At 42.9% G+C, this 6335-nt stretch overlaps 1 long non-coding RNA gene across 1 annotated transcript; it reads left to right on the forward strand.

Moving 5' to 3' along the window:
* The first annotated feature begins 639 nt into the window (after positions 1 to 639).
* Positions 640 to 5959, forward strand: LOC138567544 (uncharacterized). Its single transcript, XR_011302248.1, has 2 exons — positions 640 to 738; positions 5540 to 5959. It is a non-coding gene; the product is annotated as an uncharacterized lncRNA (long non-coding RNA).
* Positions 5960 to 6335: the final 376 nt, after the last annotated feature.

Raw genomic sequence — 6335 nt, forward strand, 5'->3', positions numbered from 1 at the left:
CAACGGCCGCACGCGGCTATCCAGATACATTGTATCAAATACACAAATTCCTTTATAATAAAAGGTAATTAACACATATTTACCATATAAATAATATATATGTCATATTCAAACTAATAAAGCCTACTACTGACAAACAATGTAAGACACAACTGAAAGGGGTGACTTAGCTCTGTGGTGTCAGCAGCAAAGAAAGAGGGGTTGGCGTTAGAGTAATGGACATATATAAAGGAGGGTCCCTGCTCATTGGTCCCCTGCAGGGTATGACCTATCCTCCATGATGGTTTGGGGAGTTCCCCATGCATTGACATTGAACTTTATCTAGTTCTGTTGTTGAAACTTTTTTGTTTGTAAAAGTTTTTTTTCTTTGCTGCTGTGGTTTCAGAGTAAAGATTGTAATGCATAATATGAGCCTCCTGTCTTGTCATAGAATCTTTACTCTGAAACCACAGCAGCAAAGAAAAAACTTTTACAAACAAAAAAGTTTCAACAACAGAACTAGATAAAGTTCAATGTCAATGCATGGGGAACTCCCCAAACCATCATGGAGGATAGGTCATACCCTGCAGGGGACCAATGAGCAGGGACCCTCCTTTATATATGTCCATTACTCTAACGCCAACCCCTCTTTCTTTGCTGCTGACACCACAGAGCTAAGTCACCCCTTTCAGTTGTGTCTTACATTGTTTGTCAGTAGTAGGCTTTATTAGTTTGAATATGACATATATTATTTATATGGTAAATATGTGTTAATTACCTTTTATTATAAAGGAATTTGTGTATTTGATACAATGTATCTGGATAGCCGCGTGCGGCCGTTGGTTTCATTTTGGTGTCGTTCAAAAAGAAAATATGTATTATGCTCATACTTCCTGTTTCAGCTGAAGCAGTGGTGCAATGGTTGAATTTCGGACTACAGTCCATGAGGTTGTGAGTTCGAGGGAGCTCTCTAATTTATTTCTTCTTTAAAAATTTCTCGCGCTTGTAAACTCAGGTGTTTCTAGTGCATTAATCAACTCGCTCCCGGCGTGCGCGAGAGCAGTGTTGTTTACACTGTTCCCTCTTCATTTCGCCTGTTTGAATTCGTGCCCCTTGACAGATTTATGGTCACCTGGGGATTCCAGGTGCTGCAGGCTTTGGGTTCGGCCTGCCCCTGTGGCTTATGTTTGTAACAAAAGCCTCTGTTTCAGTACTGAGCCAAGTTAGCTCAAATATAGAGCTGCAGGTCTCCCATGCAGGAAGACCCGGGTTCGCGGCCGACCAGCGCATGTTTATTTGTATATTTTAAGATTAGATATTTTAATTGTTATATTTTAAATAATTGTATTTTACAATGGAGGTATTTGATTGTCACCTTTTTTGCTCAGTTGAGCAGGGATTTCCTAATGGGCATTTGGTCGGTTCATGACTTCTTCAGAAAGATTATAGCACAAACATTTTAATAGTAAAAATGTGGTTTTGTTAAATGTTTGTAATTTCGTATCCCTGGTGACACAACACATTTCCTTACCTTTAGTGCTGGAAAGAAAGAATGTTTACTGATAGACTGTGGGTTTGTTAGGTCAAAGTCTGACCATCCAGCGCAAGAGCCCGATGCACTGCCAGTCTGCAGTTTTATTTTATTTTCTTTGTTTATTTATTCATTTACTTATTTCTTAAGTTATGTGCTTTGCCTTCACTGTAGGTGCCATAAGTTCGGTTTCAGGTTCAGCCTGATTCTATTGCGAGGTTACCCCCTCGTGTACTGCTGATTATCACACCCTGCTCGGGCGAGCAGTTGGAGGTGCACTTGCTCAGTGTATCCTACCTTCAACTTGACAGTTTTCTTTTGTTTGGGTTATCTTCCCTGGAAAGGTGCAGTCACCTGCTCGGTGGCAAGGTTGCCTGGGGTTTCTGCGAGGGGTCCCCTTGTATACAGCTGTGTCCACACCCTGCTAGGGTGAGCAGTTGAGGTACACTTGCTCAGTGTTTCCTCCCTTAAAGTGGGCAACTTGGGTAATTACCTTAACTGGCATGCACCATAACCTGCTCGGTTTCAGGCTCTGCCTGAGTTCTAATGCGAGGTTACCCCCTCGTGTACTGCTGATTATCACGCCCTGCTCGGGCGAGCAGTTGGAGGTGCACTTGCTCAGTGTATTCCTTCCTTAAGGTCGGCAGCTTTGTTTAGGTGCTGCATATGGCTGACGCCATTGTTTGGTCTTGTAGGCGTGCAGTAACCTGCTCGTTTTCAGGCTTCGCCTTGTTCCTACTGCGAGGTGCTCCCTCGTGTGCTATTGGTTGCCTCACCCTGCTGGGGTGAGCAGTTGAGGTGCACTTGCTCAGTGTACGCTTTGATAAACAATATGTTTAAGTGTTGACTGGAACACATTTGCGTTTTTTCAGAATTGTCAGTGGCCCAGAAAGCTCAGTGAGTATCAGCTTATATAAGGGCCGGGGATTCGGTCCCCTGTGAGGGCGTAACCCCTCTTCTTTGGATATTTTATATATATTTCATATATTATATATTCTTTATTTATTAAGTGCTTTAAAGAAAAGAGTGTGGAAGTGGTTGTAAACAGACCCATATGGGGTTGTACCTTCCTCTCTAACCATCTATCTGGTGTTATCATTCATCTTTTAGTTAAAAATTCTGTCACCCTTTACCTTAGTTAGTTTCAGGACAACTCAGTCCTTTCCTTAGGGTTTGATTCCCGACCTCAATTGCTCCACCCAATACCAGTGCTGATTAAGCTACAGTATTTTCTCTCAACATGAGGAAGAATAAAGATGATGCGTTATGCCTCTATTGAGGTCTGTAGGGCTTAAGGCTCTCTTTAGTGGGGACGTTTGTTCTCCCCTACTTTTGTCCCATTGGACATTCCTTATTCTTTTGGTTTCTGGTGGAGACAGGGTCAGCTCGAGGGTAACCGTTCAGTTTTTTACATGACAAGTTGAGCAACCATGTTTTACTTGGATGGAGTGTTTGGAAACACTTGATGGTATCAGTTAGACGAGTTACCAAATAATAACTTGCTGGCGCCTGCCTCATGTTTTTCCTCCCAAAGCTTGGCCTATGGTTCAGCTAACCGTCTAACAGTGTGTTGCAACTTCTCCTCTGCTCGAGGAGTACACGCAGGCTTCTGTACCCTCATGAGCGTTGCTTAACCTCTTTAGAGTGCTGTTTTCATATCCGTGCTGACCGTTCTGATACAGGTTCCTAATTTTGGAAAGGTCTACATCAGTCTTTTATCCTGCTGAGATCGATAAGTGAACACCTCACACCACACAACGCTCGTAGTAGTGTTAAGCACCACTCATATACCTGAGGGTTCGTAGTACTGTATAAGTACTGTTTTGCTATGGACAATGTGCTTAGTTTTTCCTTCCCCTGATTCCCTTAGTGGCCAGTCAGCCTCACATGAATACAGTGACCCAGACCTCAGGGTTTGAGGGGACAGTGGTCCCAGATTTCTTCTCAACCTTGCATTTACAGGGCATTGATAATTATCCAGAGTTCTTTCCCCCTCATTCCCCTTCCTGCCATCCTTGGGGGAGATTGCATCATAATATTACGCCTCTGGGAGTATCCAATGGTTTCAGTTTTCCTGCCATCCTTGGGGGAGATTGCATCATAATATTACACCTCTGGGAGTATCCAATGGTTTCAGTTTTTTCCTTTTTACAGGAGTTCTGGCGGGTGACCAGTTCAGACTCGCACTGAGCATTTCCCTCCCGTCTGTTACTTTCCTTTGTGCTAATCTCTGGTATTTCAATAAGTTAACTGGAGTCTGTCCAGTCAGGGGATTGGTTAGAGGCGCTAGTGTGTATTTATTTCTCTTAACGGTGTAAAGCGGGGCTTTAATGTGGTCCTCAGGGTAGTTTTCTTTCTGGATTGCAAGGTTTTTCCTTTGGATAAGTGGGGGAGGTTTCTCCTCTTTTGGGAAGGCTCAATATCCCTTGGTGGGATAGAGGGGTCTGGGAGTGATACTATCCCCCATCCACGTTATGACCCTCTATCACGATGCGTTCCAGAGTCTATACATTAACTTTCAGACGGTGTCTGCCGCTACGATTACCAGAGTGCTGGGATATATATTTGGTTGATGACTTGATTATCATAGTCACCTGCATGGCAGGTGGACCTTTGGGGTTTTCACAAGAGTTTGTTTGCAGTAAGGTGCCAGCTCAGGGTGCTGTGAGCTTCAAAGATCTGCAAATTGGCTGAAATATAGGTTGGACCTCTTCTGGTGTACACCTTCAGTTTAACCATTTAGTGATCAGTTCTTTGCAGTTTAGAGTCTTGCTAAGATTTTGGAAATTTGGTGTCCTCCTTCGGTTACTTTTGATCCGCTAGGGGATTTATCACCAGGGAGGAGGGATCAAGGTTCAAGCACCGGGCATACCTACAAAGGAGTTTAGATATCACTATAATGGTAGTGATTGGATGTCGGATACATTTTTTCTTCTTGCCAAGTTTGGCCTCTTAAGGATCAGGTTTATAATATCTGCCTTTTGTCATGGTAGCAGAGTCCTTCTTCAAGAGTTCGGGAGGTCTGAGGGTCTCCGTGTTGGCGGTTTGACGGGTTTAGCTTCTCAGGTGGGGCCCTCTCTTCCATTCTGCTTCTGCCTCCAGAAGACTTCCCTCCTTAGTATACACATATGTCTGAAGACAATTGTAGATTAATTCTATTGCTTTTCAGCTCCGCTCAGGATGGATTGTCCTATTACAAAATTTATAAAAATGATTTTTTACTCCCATTTTACCCTTTTGAAGATTTGTCTTTCCCTCTTGGTTCCCCAGTGTAGTTCTGTGACATGCCCTGTTTCTAATGCGATATCTTCCTTTAATGCATGGGATGGAACCTATAAGACTTTCACCCCTATGGGGTACTTTTCTTTATCTCCAGGAGAGCTAGGTGTTTGTTTTCATTGGTTTGCTTTCTAGGTCCCCAAAAATGGTACAAATTTAAGTGTTTTGAATATTTGATTGAACAACATAGGTGTTTATTTCAGATGGTTTTGTCCTAACCTATTAGTATAGGAAAACTTTGTTCAATGTTTTCCCCTCTTTTAACCAGTTGGTTTTGGTGGCCTGTAAGGAACGCTGGATTTGGCACATTCCTGTTTTTCTTGCAGTGGATTTGACTTTGCCTTATAAGACAGCTTTTCGGGCAACCTAGTCTTGGGCAATTCTCTGATTGGTCAACAGATTGATTTAATGAAAGCATTTAAAAAATGTTACCTTTCCTTTAATTTTATTATATTATCTATTATATTGGATCATTTTGTACTTACTAATGAGATGCAAGGGCTTTGAACTTGCATAATATGAGCCTCCTGTCTTGTCATAGAATGACTAATCCCCCACACTAACGTGAGATGGGGGTTTAGATTCTATTAAAGACAAGGAGGCGATTATTATCCCTCCCACCCACCCTGGATATGATATGATATGATATGACAATTGTGATACGCATGTACACAGGTGGTTCAAGTGAGAACATTCTTTGGTTTGTTGTTCTTCCCAACCACCCACCCTTCTTGCTTGTTGTTCTTACAGGTACGAGTTGAGGTTCTGCTCAGGAGTGTGGATCGCAGTTACAAGTTCTGGAGTGCGTGATTTCGGGTGAGAAGTCCTATCCAGAAGAACTTCTTCATTGCTTCAGGCTGCGGAAAGGTTGAGATCTCCGGTTTCGCTGGATCCTTTTTCTCTGCGCTACGCAGTTCAACCGTTCCATTGGGCGTCTGGTGCAAGTCAGCTGCAGAAAGAGGGGTTGGCGTTAGAGTAATGGACATATATAAAGGAGGGTCCCTGCTCATTGGTCCCCTGCAGGGTATGACCTATCCTCCATGATGGTTTGGGGAGTTCCCCATGCATTGACATTGAACTTTATCTAGTTCTGTTGTTGAAACTTTTTTGTTTGTAAAAGTTTTTTCTTTGCTGCTGTGGTTTCAGAGTAAAGATTGTAATGCATAATAATCGCCTCCTTGTCTTTAATAGAATCTAAACCCCCATCTCACGTTAGTGTGGGGGATTAGTCATTGTTATCGTTGTGAAGTTGGAACACAGAGCCCTATTCACCAGATGACGCGGTACGAAGTTAAAGTACCATTGACATTTGATCTTGGACATTGACCTTAGAAAGGCTTATAAATAACATTAGCCTCTTGCTTTGTTAATCTTTATTTTCATAGAGTATGCAAACCACGGCCCCCTAACCTTGCGTGTCTACTTAAACTGGAACGTACGCGCAATCGCACGCGCACAATCATGTGAGTGCTTTGTGGCGTGCTGTTCCACTGTTCAGTGGCAAGCTCTCATAGCTCCCTACATACCGGCTTTGATGAACATTCCA

The sequence above is a fragment of the Ambystoma mexicanum genome, chromosome 2p, assembly GCF_040938575.1.
Source record: "Ambystoma mexicanum isolate Mex_15411 chromosome 2p, UKY_AmexF1_1, whole genome shotgun sequence".
Classification (NCBI taxonomy): Eukaryota; Metazoa; Chordata; class Amphibia; order Caudata; family Ambystomatidae; genus Ambystoma; species Ambystoma mexicanum.